Here is a 17603-nt window from a genome sequence, read left to right as displayed (position 1 = left end):
ACAAACAAAAAAAACCAGTTTCAAAAATAAACTAGTGAGGTTTGAACTTCTCCTGACCGTTTTTGAAATTTTTTTACTAAAAAAACAACCATAAAATGATTAATTCAATGTTTTAACTATTCAATATTGGATTCATTGACTAATGTATTTTTTTTTTTTCAAAGTTTTCATCTTTTAAACTCTGACATCTTGCCTTAAATACTTGACCACCGTTAGAAAATACTATCTCAAAGGTAACTGAGGACAGCAGTGTAATATCAGTAATATAACATTTGTACTTGATTACATCAAACGACAATTCTGCCAAATATTCAAATTAACTAACAATAATTATTAAATTGATATAATTGACATTATCATATGCAAATCAGATAATATTAAGTGCTGATGGGCTGTACTTCCCAAACCGGGTGTCTTGACAAAAGTTTAAATGTGTCGTACGATTTGTCACAACCATACATTATTTGTAATAACTTATAGTAATCCAAATAATTCGTTTAATTAAAATAAGTGTATCAAGAAATTTTCATTCGTCGTTTGGTGTGCATTGAGCACAAAAAGTTTGGGAACCACTGTCTTAGGGGACATGTAATTACGAGGTATCGTATAATTTTCTCTAGTTTAGCCTGATAATTAGTTTGAGGTTAAAAATAGGGTTCTCAAGCTTTTTAACTTGCGTGAGATTTTGAGATCTTATGTCAATTTGCGACATAAAAATATTAGAAAATCGTATTTCAGTTTCTTTTACAGACAAGATTTATCTTCCTACACAATTTCCACACACGAAGCAGCGGCGTCTCTGAGTGAGCTGATGTCTGAATCTTCATAAAGTGGCCAACTACATGACAAGCAAACTCGTCAGCTGAAGACAGCAGAGAGCCACAGATGCAGTATAGAAAAAAAAATCTAGCTTATCTTGAGACATAACTTTAATAGTTTTTCCTTCTTATCTTTCAAATTATTCTTTAACTCTCAATTTTTTCGACATTATCGCATTAGATACAGAAACCTGAAAAATAATCCAAATATATATTAATGAGTGAAAATTCGAGCGTGCTCGCTCTTCTAAAATAGCGAGCACGCTCCTTCTATCGCTCGTTATTCAAAATAATGATCGTGCTCCCGCTCAAGAATTTTGAGAATATTTTGCTTTGTATTTTGTATAGGTATGTAATCGACATTATTATGGATTATACATTGCTAAAAAAAAAGACATTTCCTAATAAATATTGTGCGATGAAAGTAAAAAAAAAAAAGATGCCGAAGAGGATATATGTATTGAATAGACTCAGGTTGTATTTAGCGTTAAATATATACGTGCAGTAAATAATTGTCTTGTATTTTAATAGTAAAACACAATTCAATAGTTTAGAAGGCCCAAAAAATTAGATTTCAAGTTGGAGGCAACTTTTGATTGATATAAATTTTCATAAATAAGGAGAGCCATGATCTTTGAATGAGGGTCGTTAGAGCTTGTTTTTTAGAATTTTTTAAAATTCTAAATTTTTGCTCCTGAGCATAATTTGATCGAATAACCGTTTTTTTAAGAGAAGAATTCCTACAAAAATAATCCAACGTTTTTTTCATGATAATTTTTTCCACTACTTTAGTAACTTTTGGTTTTCATATCCATAATTTTTCAAAAATTCAGTGAGACGTTGCCTTTGGTGGCTATTATTACTATTAATTTATACAATAGAATAGTAATTGTTAAATATAATTTGTTATGTAACATTTCAAAGTAGATACATTTTATAATATCAGAGTGTTGGGTTTATTGTATTTCAATACCTTTCCTCTGAAACTTGAAAAAAAGAAAAAAAAAAGAAAGAAAGAAAAACCACCCCAAATCAGTTAGAAGCTGAACAGGATTTTATTTCTTAGCATTTATCATCAGTCATGAGTGATGCTAATCAGAGGTTTAAAAAATATGAAATTTGAAGATTGCGTTCTCCTTGTAATTGCAACTTGAACATATTTTTTTATTTACAAAAGCTAGGGGCGTCCAGAGGAAGAATTCTGGAGGGGGCTATAGCCCCCTCCCAAATGAAGGATTTTTTGCTTCTTACTATAAAATTTAATATTTTAATCTGTTTTTCAAAGGATTTTATAATTGAAAATAATTTAATTTTTCAAATTTTTTACAAAAATTTAATTTTCACTCAATAGCAATAAACTTTAATTTTTCAAATTAAAAAAAAAATAACTTTTTGTGAACAGCTTTGGACTTAAAAATTTTATTCGAAAAAGTTTAATTTTTTGAGAATTACTATAGGTTTATTAATTTTTTTCCCAAAAAATATAACTTTTAAAAATAGCTATGGATTTTGTCATTTATTTTGAAAAAATGTAACATTTGAACTTTGAATTTTGAATTTTTATTGGAAAAAATTTATTTTTTATTTATTTTCCAAAAAATTTAACTTTTCGATTTTAAAAAAAAAAAAAAAAAAATAATAATAATAAAATACAAAAGCCCAGCCCTCTCCAAAACATAATCATGCGGACCCCCTGATGCTTTCATCATTATTCTTTAAGTGAGAACAATGAGTATTAAATAATGATGAGGGCGTGAAAGACGAACATAAAGGCTAAGCAGTTTTTGGGGATTTATGAGTGTAAGTCCTTGTTGGACTTGCAGTAGAATTGAGGATCGGCATTGGAGTAATTTTAGCATATGTGCTCTTGCCATATGCTAGACTCAACCAAGGGATAAACTTCCTATCCTTCTCTAGTGTAGACTGTAGTTTAAAAAAAAAAATCCTTTTACAGCTTTTTTCAGCTGATCTTCATGTCAGCTAAGCTGCTCACCTCCCAAACATTCCTCAAAATGTCAGGATTACTATGTTAATTTTTGATTTCTTTTATTTTTACACACCGACAGATCATACTTTATGCAACTCTATTTTACATATATTCCAATTGAATGTTAGGAGTGTTTAATTAAATTTTCAGTTTAAAAAAAACAAATATCAAAATAAAAACTAAATTAGCATAATCATATTTATACCTACCTTTCATTCATTGGGATATTATATTATGTACATATAGAAACGGAAGTATTTTTTGGCACCTAACCTCTTTCAATTGGATTATAAGCTTCAAAACTATGATTTATATGAGTTATTTCCTATTCAAAGATATATATGGGTAGGCACTAAATTAAATTATATTAAAAGAGAAGTTCAATACCAAATCTAAGAATAACTATGTTTCTATATATTATTGATGCTGGATTATCATTTAGACTAATTTTGGCTGAATACTTGGGAATATGATTTTTTTGACCTTATATGACGGTTTTGGAGTTTTAAGTAAATTCCTTGATGGACTCGGAGTAGAATTGAGGTTCAACATCGAAATATAGAAAAGCTAAAGCATTTGATCGATTATGAATGACAGCATGGAAGAATGAACCTGGTCCATTTCTGACGAGTTGAAGAAATTAAAAACAGTTTACAAATGTTGTCAATTCTCTCCGTGGAGCCCAAAAAAGCTGCAGAATAACATCTTTAGTTGTAATTTACCATTAGTAGCAATGACATTACTTCGATGAAATATAAGAATACAAAACATTGATTACTAAAATTATTCGGCAAGAAATTGCAATACTAAAGTGCATAATTTAGCATTTGAAGGAGATGTATCTGAAATATGCTATACTCTCATTGTGGAGATATGCATCCAAATTGTTACGAAAATATTATGAAGTAAATTAAGAAAAAAATTAGCCGTTCCAGTGATACACAAACAATTTTCATAGTATTGGGCAGCATTACTTACCTTCGATGGATTGATTATCTTTATTACAGCTTATTTAGAATACAGACAGAAAGTTTTGAATCCGCTGTTAAGTAATTAAGTAATAACTAAATAAATTAATATGAAATTAATTAACAATGGAATCTTGTGAACCATGTCTCATTTGTTCCATGTTCTCATTTCTTATAAAACTTGGGAAGAATGATGATCTTTTAAGTGGAAAAAAAGGTAGGACGATTTTAAGACGCCCTTCCAGTTGTTTTAGTATTCCTTGCGATAGTTCAAGAGAAACTCAGAGTCCGTGGGATTTTCTTCCGTGGGAGGGGGAGGCTATCTCAGGTTTTTTTAAAGGCAACCCTCTTCCCACTAAAAATGGCAAAGACTGTAGTGCCGCCAAAAAAATGTTTTCTCCAAAATGGGATAGTAATACGCACGAACATATGAATATTTACAAAACAGTCCCATTTATAGAAATGTCCACGGAGAGGGGGCTGAAGGAGACAAAATAAGTTTTTTACTTTGTAATCAAGATCGGGTACAGTTGTAACACGAGAAGGTTGCAATAGTCACTTTTCCTTGAAATTTAAAAAAAAAGAAATGACGAAAAATAGGGCTGTTGCTAGGATTCATTGAGGAGGGGGGGGGGAATATTTTTTTTCAAATTTACCGACTGACATCTAATTTTTCGACTCTAGTAAAATAAAATTTTGTTCGGAAAATAAAGTATAGGCCCTTTTATTCTTTCACCCCCTCCCCCAAAAACACATCTCTCATGATACATTTTTTGATATAGGTATATTTTTTTAATTTTTCGTTATCAAGTGAGGAATTCATCTGAACCAACTTCTAAGGACTTTACAAGTGGTTTTTTTTCTCATAGAAATTGCTTCTATAACAACCAATCTAGAAATTACATAAAAAAAAATTAAAGTACATATCATTATTTAGTTAGACAACGTATATTTTGAAAATGGCCGGGCTCCCACCATAGAGAAATAAATATACAGAGGTGACAAGGCATGTGAAAGGTTGTTTCAGTGCCTTCAGCTGTTCAAGTTTGTCGTATAATAATAAATATAGGAATATATTCGATATTTTATTAAACTCGGGGATTTAAAAGAAATAGAGATACCACATTTTGAAAAGAACTCATATTCTGAGTTTTTAGAGACATAAAAGTAAAATAATTTTGACGTCACTAGCAAACAAATTTTTGATTAAAAGAAAAGACTTGTTTTAGTCCTCATTGGACCAAAAGTTCATATCAGATTTGTTCAGTATGGAAACGAACTTACGAATTCAATATTCCTCCCCTTCACAGATACGTCTAAATGTATCTGTCCTCATAATGGATCCTGAGAATGAAAACGTTGTCCTTCTGGTTCATACTCCTATGGGGTGGAATGCAATTCAAATTTAGGTAGTTTGAAGTAAAGGATAATTCCTTTTCCACCAATTCTGAAGGATATCTTAAATATTTTGATCATACCATGTGTTAGAGCTATAAAACGTTTTGGACACAATGGGAAGCCTTGGAGAACCAGAGGTATGTCAATAGTTTTTTCATTTTTATTTTGACAATATTGACAAAGAACATAATCAGTAATCACCTTCCCATCTACAATCAACCCTCCCCCCCCCCAAAGCCGCACATCCACGGAAGACTAAATAACGCTATTAAAATCAATATGATAATTACTAACTTTATATTTTTAAAAATTACAATTATATTTTGATTTCAAAAAAATATCTTCATCTTGGGACTAAACATTTTGAAAAATCCTATATCTGTTAAGGGCACTTCCATCTTTTTTAATTTTATTGCTGGATATTATGTCTGACAATACTTTTTTCATGCAAAGAAAAATACATTGTCTTTGAAACCAACTGAATAAGGGTGATATAATGATGATCAATTCCTTCTGACGTTTCTAAGGCATGTCTTGATAATCCTTCGAAGATGGTTGACATATTGATATTAGTAAGGACTTCTATAAACAACTTTTCTGAAATGTTAATGTTGGCAAGTGAGCCATTACACAGAAAAATAAGTCAAAACATCGAGCCTGACGGTATAATAAGTCCTCTATTCATTTGCTTTAAGATTTACTTCGTTATTGCCGCAGTTTAATTCAAAACGGGTCTCTGTAGAGTCGTTTTGATCATTTATATCAATGATCCAACGTTGGTCATCAATAATATTGCCCGCAGTTTAAAAAATAGTTTCATCTTGTAGAATCCCATTGATATTATGAATGATTTCTCTACAAGCATGGCACAAAATTTTTCTAAAACAAATATATAATAAAAATTAAACATTTAACATGAAAAACATAACAATGAACCAAAATTTAACCACTAAACATTTCAAATATTACATAAAGACAAATCTAAATAGTTTCGGACTTGGATTGAAACACTATCCATTCCTTTGTCTTATTGCAGCGAAGAAATGTTCCAAATGGTATTGCTGAAGTTTATGAGAACAAATATATTGCATATTTATTTTACCAGGCTTTATTGGTTCCACAAAATGCCTTAGAGAATATATGCAGGCAATTAAGCCTAATGGCCCAGTGCGTCGCCTAGAAAAAATTATTTTAATCCAGTCACTTCTTGTTAAAACTTCATACATATGAATGATTTTTTTGAGTATTTCCTCCGCTTGAACTATATTAGTTGGAGACAATGCTGCTTTTAATTTGTAGCCGTACTTAGATCGACTATTCATAATATCAAAAATCTTATCATGCAATTCATGAAATTCTGCCGTAACAAGAACATCTTCACTTTCAAACCCAGAAATTTTGTTTTCATGACCCCATTTCAATGATCTAGTGACCGAGTCTGACATTAACTGAACAGCTAATTTAACTTTCATTTTCCAACTTTTAAATGAAATATTGCATCTCAAAAGCTTATTATTAAGCCTAAAATCATGTTTGAATGAATGTCATGGAGTTCTTCAAGATAAGATCATCTGATAGCACCTTTATTGCCCCATATAATGGTTTTGTAATCCGCAAACAGATTCCTGACGTTTTTGACCATATGAGGAGGATCGCAGATTGCAACTACGGTTGTATTTTTGCATGGATGAGGAATTTGTACATATGTCTTCAATATTCTGAATTTAAAAGAAGGAATCATATTTATATTAGCAATTTCCTACTCATTAATAGTTATTTACCTTAGGTTGAAGATTGCAGGCGAGAATATTTAATGCCGAGGTGTGGTAGCTACCTTCATTCATACAAATGGATCTAACCATAACTCCGGCTTCAAATGCGAATACCATAGCTTTGCAAAAGATTCCTACAAGAACAGGTATTGGAATTCCCTTGATTTAGAAATAAGTAATAGATAATTCCAAAAGCTTTTAAGACCCAGCGAGCATCACAAAAAGGCATTCATTTGATAGTATATCATCGCCACTGTTGCTTTGACCACCAAAGTCAACATAGCCAAAAAATGTTACTAGCCTATTATTAAATTCAATCATATGTTTAATGGGCATGCCATCTATGCAGAGGCTAGCCTCTTTAAAATAAGGATCATTGCTCCAGCGTTTCAGCTCCTCAAATGCTGGTATTTGAAATCCAGGATAGAAATCAATGTTGCCTACATTCTCTTTGGATTGTTCGCTGGCTCGGTAAAGTCAGAAGTTGAGAAACGAAATCAAATGCATTCGGACTGTAATAAAAAAGAGTTGTAGCAAAACTTCTTCCTTCTGGTGAAAAATCAGTTGTTTTAGTTTTCTTATACAGCAATCCTTTAACGGTTTCAAATTGAACATTATTGAAAACTCCTTCAAGAATTGAAATTTTCTGGGGTTGTAAAAGCTCTTTTTCTTTAATACTTTTTATAACTTGATTCAATTCTAATTTTGTATTATGATTTTTAAGACATGCATTATGGAGCTTCCGTCCCTGTTTCTTCTCTTTAAGATGTACTTTTTCTATCAATGATTGAAAACGATTGTACTTGTCTTTTGCCACTAAAATATCAGATGGAAAAGTATATGAATGGTTAATGTTGATGGATTCAATAGGATCAATCTTATTTTCAATAGCAATAATTTGAATATTATCCAAGTTCTCATCAGATTCTTCTTAACAAGATTCAGAAAGTCGACCTTTTCTCCCCTTAGATGGAAAATTCAAAAGTGTAACTGCAAATTTCGAAGGTACAACATTTAACTAACTTTTTCAGAATTCTATATTTCTGTCCATCCAAAAATTCCTTGGGTAAGAAGTGTTCTGAACATAGGACGGAAATATGAAAAGGTGAGAAATCCTTTCGTCGAACAGCAAGTATCCATTTCTGGTGCAAATCTATTTTTGAAGGAAATCATAGTCATTAAATTAAATTTAAGGTTAAATCTTAAGTTTGATGGACCTAGATCTCAAGAAAATTTATGGAAGCTAGGATCAGGTTTAGAGCTATTATTTGAGCAGCCGTAGGCATAAAAATATATAACCGTGATGATTATGACATATGATAATTCAAACCAATGAATACAAAAAAACAAGCAGTTAAGATATTATTGAATTCTTAGATATCCATTGCCTAAATAGATATTCCTGTAAATAGAATTAAGATGATGTTTCAAATAATTAAAGATGTACTCAAGTCAAATCTAGTTCGATTTTTTCCTTCGGAATATAACATATCTACACTTACACATATTACAACAGATGTACACCATTTTTTAAGATAAGAATGTTTGTTCTCTGTCTGCATAACTAAGCCAAGTAAAAATCCTTGTCATCTCTATGTATTTCTTTCTCTATGGCTCCAACCCATTAGACCACAAGACTAGGGAGGAACAAAGGAGTCATTTGACTCATCTCCTCGCATACTATATTCAAGGGTAATGATACAAGGAAAGGGATGCAGTATCAATGAATGAAAGTTGATTGATTGGGATAAGAGATTTAAATGGAAAACAATTTTTGTTTTATTTGAAGACAGTTATGGAAAACCCTTCAGTATTCAAGGCCTACGGTATATTTATGATTTGAATTATCATATGGCTTTAAAGAGCATCAATTAGCAGGAACAAATCTAAACTTTGATATTAACCAAGCGGGGTTTACTCCAAATTTCTAAATGATATAAGAGGAAGATTAGGGTTAAAAATGTGGATAGAAGGTGTAATAATGTGAACTTAAAATTAAAATGTTTTGACAAAATTAATATCAATAAAGACGAAAAAAATAGTCATAATGGTTAACACAATTATCTGAATCAATTAATTAAGTGTTGTTAATTGGTTGAAACATCTTGGGCAAGTAGTCGATCATTACCCAAAGAACCCCAATCAATTAATTGCAGGAGAAAAAATACAAGGAATATAAAGATGTGTGGATAGATGGGGATTACATTCTTAAAATAGTGCCAGATCCAGGCAAAATTCCACAGCTAATCACTTTTCAGGGGTACCTGTCAACCTCAAATCAGGGGATCCAGACTACAATATCTGAACTGTTTTGAGCTACGTCAAACAAACATGACTGTAATAATAGAATATGAGAACACTTTGAAGTAAACAATTGCAAGAATTATGTCTACTACCTGGATGTATTTGGGATGTCCACGATCTATCTATTGATGGGGTTATGACAGGTGAAAAGGTAGCGGAGATTACTCATGGAGAAGGGAACGTTCAGAGGAGTTCAGGAAAGGAAAGATGGAAGGAATTAAAAAGATAAAATTGAAGGGGCAAAGAATGTTTTAATAACGGTAGAAGAAGTGGATCCAACAGGGGTTAATCCTAATAAAATAAATGGTGAAAATGATTTAAACACCTCTAAAAAAATCAAATGTGAAGACAATATGACTCAACACGACGTCAATCCTAAATTTATAGATAGAAGGACAGAAGAAACGATTGAGGTTGAAGGGGTTCAGATATGTCCAAGAACGAATAATGAATGGAAGGATGAGGGTTATCTAAACTCCACTGGAAAAAGGGTAGGAGAAGATAATACTGAGGACACTTCAGTATGACGCGACATTCCTTTTAATCAAGCGCATACTAAAATTTAGGGGAATTAATTTCACCAGTTTTAATCGTTTATCATATTGATGTTGTTCAAAAAGCAGACCATAATTGAAGATTTTTTTTTATTCAACACATCTCTAGGTGTCAGGAAATCAATGTGGGAATTGGTAAAATTATTTATTAAATACATGGGGAGGAAAAATTGTATTTCTAAAAAATTAAATTAATTAAAAGTTTAGTTCGTATGCCTTCAAGATGTTAAGGCTCCTACATCAGCATCTTGTACATTAACTACCATATTTATATTCCTCATAATTATCATTACTTTTTTACAGGCTTTGGTATGGATACGGGAATACTTTCTCTTATTTCAAAATGAATCGAAGAACCTAAATGTGTAAAAGAATTATAATGGGTTGCTGATTGACATTCAATTTTTACATTAAAAAAAAAAGTTATGGTTTTTATGTAATTAACAGATATGGGCCTAATATGAAATAGCCCACCCTCTTTCAAACTATTATTATCAACATTTGTAAGAATGAATTTTATGCTCTATTGATCATAGGAGATTTAAATGTTGACTTCTATAATACGAATCGTCGGTTTTCAATCAAAAAAATTAATCTAAGCTTATACCAGAACTAAGTTTGAATGGAATAATTAGAATTTTGAGCTCGGAAGACCAGAGTCCTGAAAAATTGGGCAGAAAAATTCTCGAATCGAATTAAAAACACTTTTTACCTTCCTCGTTCTGATTGAGATCATACGCTTATTGAAATTGTTTTCAATTTTGTAGTCCTAAAATAACGCTTTCAGTCCCCCAAATGGTATTTGTTCTTACTATTACTTCAGATGCAACAAACTTATTTGAATTCTCCGGAATTTCTGAATTGGAATATAAATTAAAAATCGAAATTGAAAATTACGCATGTAAAAAACCTTCTTCTTATAGAACGTTTTTCTACATCCGTCATCAAGGAAATTATCAATGAAGGCCATATTATTACAGACTCTCGGGAAATATTGAATCTTTTTCATTTGCACTTCCAAAGGACTGTTGGTGGTGAGATAGTTAATTTTCTTCGGCCAAAAATGAGGTAATCACTCGATTTTCACTAGAAAAGTTATAACGTCTATTATCAAAAATAACTTTAAAGAAGAGAAAGCTTCGGGTCCTGATGGTGTTAATGGCAAAATTTTCACTCGATGCATTGATGGTACTGTAACTTAACTGGTTGAGATAGAAAAGTCTATGGGCATCTTCCAAATTAATTTACAAAAGGCATGATAGCCTTGATTTCCAAGAAAGGATAGACTACGGATATCAATAACTGTTCTTAATGAAAGTGCACGAGGCTTTTTATCCTCTTCTACTATTGACACTGTAACTCAGAACAGTAATAAAAAGTTTTTCTAAATCAATTTTTTTTTGGAATGGGTAGCGTTGTCTAGAAATATAATCACTATTCATGATATAAACAATAATTATTTACTAAATAGTGGAAAGTTTTTCTTCCTACTGAAAAGAGCTGCAAACATTAATCTCCTTCCAATTCCACGGAACTTAAGAATAAATTTTCCCTCCAACTCTGAAGAACAGTCGGATTTAAATTGGTTAGATTTACCTAAAAAATGAAAGAAGAGAATCATGAGTTCAAAGATGGAAAGCGATGTACTCCCAATTTCAAATATCTGCGAGTTGATTATTTTTTAATACTCCCAGTAAGGACTTTGGCAAAATTTACAGCACAATTATTGATGCGTTTGCGAGTTGCCTGGCACTCAACATTTTGAGAGATTTTATCACGCTGAACATTGCTGGAGTTATAGAAAAACTTATAATGCCATTAATTTTATTTGGTCTCTCTGTAAAAATTCAAAGTGCTCCTAAAAACAAAAGCTATGGAGTTTGCCTTATCACGCTATATAAGCGTGATTGCAGAGAAGCTGGTAGTAGTGGAGCTTATCCGAGTCAAAGAAATCTGATCGACAACTGCAGCCTGCTATTCTGCCTTCTACGTTAAGATTCCAAGGGTCTATCAGTCTTCGTGCTGGGGGCATAATACACTACTACCACTCATTGTCAGATATAAACTAAAAATTCCTGCGCCGTTTAATACACAATTACAAGAAATTTAAAAGCTATTCCGGATCTACAGAATAATTATTGCATTTTTTTTATCCTATGATTTTTATGAAATTTGTAGCTTTTTTTTTGTTTATTTATTCACTGTCGATTTTTTTAAGGGAAACATTTTGCTCAAAATGAATTGATTAATAACATCATATACGCCAATATTTTTCAAGATATATGACTTTGGCTTAGGTAATTAATTTTAGACTAAAATATTTATTTATATATATATACTTTTTGTAGTTAACTTCTCTAAATGAATAAAGTCATTAAAAAATGTTTTACGTAATTTTTTATGACTTTTTTTAAATAAAGTTAATACTTGTTTGACCTTCTTAGTAAATTATGTCAATATTAACATTAATGAAGGTTTTTTAGTTGGTCATATTTTATTCTACTTTTAAAAAGGGGTTCTTTTTTTTAAAGGACAATTTTATTACATGAGAAAACTAAAGAAAATATATTCTCCACAAGATGGTGTAACAGTTTGTAGCTTGGAGACGTAATATAAATTTTTTCATAACTCCCTCTATGTAATTAATATAATCCTTGAGAGAGTTGTAATATTTTACCCAAGATATAGGGAAAAGAAACAGACAATTACAGCTGACTATAATTTTTTGTGTCAGGCATAATAAACTTTATTTGAGATATTTTGATAAAAACTGTATGTCAGTACATTAATTTTTGATCTAACAAATATCAGTCTAGTGATATAATGTGACTTATAGATCTCATCAATTCATAATGATAAAATCTTGCAGGGGTTTTGCATGTAGCATCGAGCATACGCTTCACTATAGCAATCGAAGTACTTTCTAGCTCCTCAAGTCGTATGATTTTTTTCTCTTAAGCTGTTATCATCATTCTTTCATTCTTGGGGAGATAACCTCTAATTATTGAGTGTGTAGCTACGTGTGAGTGTCCTCATGAAAAATGAAGTGTAACAATGAGAGTTTCTTGAGAAGTTATATTGTATATTATTAAAACAAAGTTTGCTTATCGTTGACTCCTAATAACTACAGAGAAGGCCAGATACTGCCCCAGTATTTATTGAAAATTGTTCATAGTTCCACAGTATCCCCCCCTAATAAACGATTTTTTAAAAATTGCCATTTTGGAAGAAAAAGTTTTTATGAAAAAAATAAAAAGAAATTATTTTATTTTCAATTCTGCGGACGCCTCTGACTATGTGGATGAGGTTGTGCGTTTGTCTTTTATATATTTCAGGGGAGGGGAATCGGAGTCAATCCGTGTACTGAGGAATGAGGCCGGAGGAGATCCTCCCATTAAATAAAACATTGCGACTTTTTCTTGTATCTATAATGAACCATTACCGTATAATTACAGGATGAACATAATAGGTAGCATCGAGAGGAACTTCTATGTTACCAAATAAAAAAAAACAACATTAGGAAATATAAATATATAGTACAAACTCAAATGATTGTCTAATCCTACGTGGAATCTTATTCGAACAATTGATTCAGTTATGCCAATTTATATATATATTTTAAAAAGAAACATTCTATTTCCTCACAAATACAATTAAATATGGCAGTTTGTGGTGCATTAATTAAACTTATGAAAAAGTATTTTTATGATTTTATTGATTCTTCATCTTGTTCTGAACTCTATATATTTCCATTTTAAATCTGAAAATGATAAAAAACAACACTCTTCTTTAGATCCTTATAACTTATTCACAATACATAGAGATGAGGAATATATTAAATATTAAAGAAAAATATTAAATGTACAATTTAAAAAAGAAGAAGATATATTTTAAAAATATACATCCACAATAATTTTTGTTCCATTTTGTATTTCTTTAAGTTATCCATTTTAAAATATTAAAATTTTCTACTCATCGTGACTGGATCACTTTAATATTTCTATCCTGGTAATTTTCCTCGAATGACTTCTCCTTCCGTCGTCCCGCGTGGAATTGGGAATCCCAATTCGACCATTTCTTGAGATGGATGATCAAGTTAGAAGTATCTTCATTGTCTCGATCTTCCTTTTACGAGTTGTGACGTCGTGAAATCAGAAGAAATAGGACGATCATGTTGACTATTAGCAAATAAAAAATAGAATCACTTCAAAATGTTACAAAAATTCTTGGAAATGCATATTTTTAAAATATATATTCCCTGTGCCTAACGATATTTTAAATGTAGAAGGTTCTTCTATTTAAAGCTTAATTAATTTTCTCCCCCAAAATCATATAACAAGCAGCTGATATTAACAATGGTCTTAATTCAGTAATAGCATATATCTGGCGCCCGCCTCCTCCTGGCGCTCTTTGATAAATTCTATATCTACCTATACGTAACTATGTGTTGTTAGTAAGAATCGAAATTTTTGTATTTAGCCCCCCTCTCCCCCATATCTTTTCTCTAAACAAAATCATCCTGCAGATGTCCTTGATTTATATACAGCAATGAAAATCCAGTGTATTTTTTAGCAGGCCCGTTTTTTTGGAATTGATAATTGATGAAATTGAAGAATGAGTTTTCTTGTCCTTAGCTGTTGTAATGATTATTTAATTCCATATTAATCCTTTCCTATATTGATTCAATTATATTCCAAACCTGATTGAACATTAGTGTGCTCATAAAGGAAGGAACGTAATCCTGAGAATTTGTTGCGGAGTTTTAATTGTAAGGCCTTGTTGGACTCAGAGTAGAATTGGGAATCGACATCAGAGTAATTTTAGAAAATGTCTTTGTTTATATTAATATCCTTTTCTCCTTCCTTCCTTGTCAAATCTGATTCTAGCTAATCTAATGAAACGTCATGAACCTTATTCGTTCTCTCCTCCAAAACATGCTTCAAATTGTTAGGGTTACCCTGTTGATTTTCAGTTTCTTTTTTTTAACATGCCATTCTACACTGGATTTTCATCATTATTTAGATATTTCGATGTAATATGAATGGAAATAAATTTACTGATAATCGTATATTTGTCATCTTTTGATTGTTAAAGACAACTTATTTTTAATCCATGGCAGTGGAAGCCAGAAAGTCCTCCTCATCCTGAAAATATTTTTAAAGATTGGTTAATAGCACATGAGAAAACTAAGAAATACTTTAGGTAGGGCTGTGTGACAGTGCGTAGCTTGTTATTAAAAAAAAACATGTCTACGGAAACAAATTACCACAGAGCCCTCTGTATGAGTAACATGCACCCATATTTTATATTAAACAATATTATCATTGAGGGAGTTGTATTATTTTGCTGCAAGATAGCGCCACTCTCGGGCACTTTTTTTTTCAAACTAATATAAGTAAATAACGCTCATGTCTCATTGATGAAGGTAGCGCATATTATAAATTTGTAGTCTAGAGGTGGAAATATTTACCGATGGCCCCTGTGAAAGTCAGACCAAGCTACCAGTGAGACATTCCACCCATAGAGAAGTGTTAAAATGCTAAAAATATTTGGAAATATGTGCGCAAAAACGAGTTATCAAATCGAATGTTGCTGAGTATGTATCACGACAACACAAACTTTATATTAGTAGGTAGAAAACAATTGAATTCATATATAAAACTAATCATAAAACTTCTCAAATCAAAAGTAATCATTTACTTTTTAAATTCGATATATATTAAAACCCGTTCTTTTCATAGTGTCAACAACTGTTTTTATTTAATAATATGTAAAATACGTGCAATAACAGCGCCTTTGGTGAATCTAAGTAGAAGTTGTCTATGATTACGCAATTTATAATCCATAAATTACCATTTACTTTTTTTTCTGTTAATATATTTTTTACGTTCATTTTTAATTTATTTACTATTATTTCACCTATTGAATTAATTTTATCCATAGTACGCATCAACAAACATGGTTAAGTGGAACAAGATTATATTCCTAAAAGAATTAATCAATGATCAAGACTTTTTTTTCCCTTCGCTCTAATCGATTTTATCTTTTTTTTTCCTATTACAATTTCATCGATTTTCTATAAATATTGTATATCAACAATTTATTGCTCCAACAACCACTTGCAATTTTTGATTTCTTCCGATTGGATGAAGATTGAATATCCTATTTTACTCTTATATAAAGCATGTTACATAATGATTGTTTTGAGGGAAAGTACAAAAATACAAATATTGTCCATCAACACAAAAGCAAGTTAGAACGACTTTTCTCAGGATGGAGTCTGGGTTATTCAAATAAATAATTATTCTCACTCATTTCATTCTGCAAATTATTATAATTAATTGTTTGACGACCTTGAAAATTGTACTTAAAGTATTAGAAACTCATTGTCATATTTACAGAGTTATACATTATATTTGAAAGGCGAGGTTGGGGCCAAACTGATAAGTTACATAAATCAAAAGAAAGCTAAAAAGTATAGATAACATTCAAGGATATAATGGATAATGGAATTTAAAGACGGCTCAAATTGAAGCATTCTACATTGATAAATTATCCTTCTTGAGTACTTACTTAATATCTTAGTTTTGTATCTATAGTTCCAGATTCAGGAAGTCCAAAACGTTGAAAGGAAGAAGGGTTCTATCAAAAAGGCCAAACTGGATATAAAGGAGTTTAAATAAATCTTAAACCAATCCCCTCAAGTCCATGAGATCTTGGGGGTTCACACCAGACTGCCCAGAGAGCTATAAAAAAGTGCATGGTCTCCTAGCATCGAGCATAGTATGCACCGGTGTCAGAAGGTATTTGCTAGTGATCATATTTACCTTATTATCGAAAGTATTATTAGGTAATGACACGGTGCTTTATATAAATTTATTTCATTCCCATCTTTTGCTTTCATAACTAATCAGGTTCATACTGAAAGCTATTCTTTTAGATCATTAATGATAATGAAAACTGCCGAGTACAATGAAAGATTGGAATATTTACCTATTTAGTGGATAATCCATGATGTAAGTAGAAATTTCAATAGCTCTTCATGGCCTTATGACAACAAAGCGAGATGGTTCATACATATAATTAACACAATAGATGTGAATATAATTAAGCTATGGAGCTAAATCCCTATTTTTTAAATAAAATTTGTCCAATTTCATTTGTTAAATACATTTAATATTGAAACATTATAGAAAGCAGACCAAAGAATAGATTGAATATAATTTATAAATAGTATTAACTTAATTGATGTCCAAAACAAATCTATAAGATGCACACATTTAAGGTGATTCCTACTGACTAACATTGTATGATCAATATGGCTCACATTTTATATTTCTTCATTTTTTTATCAAAACGAAACATTTTTGAACTAATTCAGCCTGATGAATATTTTGTAAATAAATTAAAATAAAGAATTTATAAAAGTTAAAGGATTAATTAAAATATAATTCGGCAAAAAAACAAACAAACACTTAATTAATTACCTTTTAATCTTAGGTAAATAATAATAGCTGCTTAAGATTAAATATAAGAGTTAATAACATTTTATATATTTTATTAACTGCGTTTTTATAAATACATTAAATGTTGATAAATATTATTAATATCCAAATAATAGGTAAGTATAATCTTGTCAATGCTATGAATAAAATCGTGACCAGTAATTTTGCTTTAAACATTTTTACTGTGAATAATTTTAATGTATACACTTTTGCCTCTTAGAAAATTTGCCGTATGATATTATTTACTGCATTTTAATTTGTTTCTATTATTGGTTCGAACTTTATCATTAGTCTCAG

Source organism: Lepeophtheirus salmonis, chromosome 2 (assembly GCF_016086655.4).
Source record: "Lepeophtheirus salmonis chromosome 2, UVic_Lsal_1.4, whole genome shotgun sequence".
NCBI lineage: Eukaryota > Metazoa > Arthropoda > Copepoda > Siphonostomatoida > Caligidae > Lepeophtheirus > Lepeophtheirus salmonis.
The sequence above is the reverse complement of the archived record's forward strand: the minus strand, read 5'-3'. Positions refer to the sequence as shown.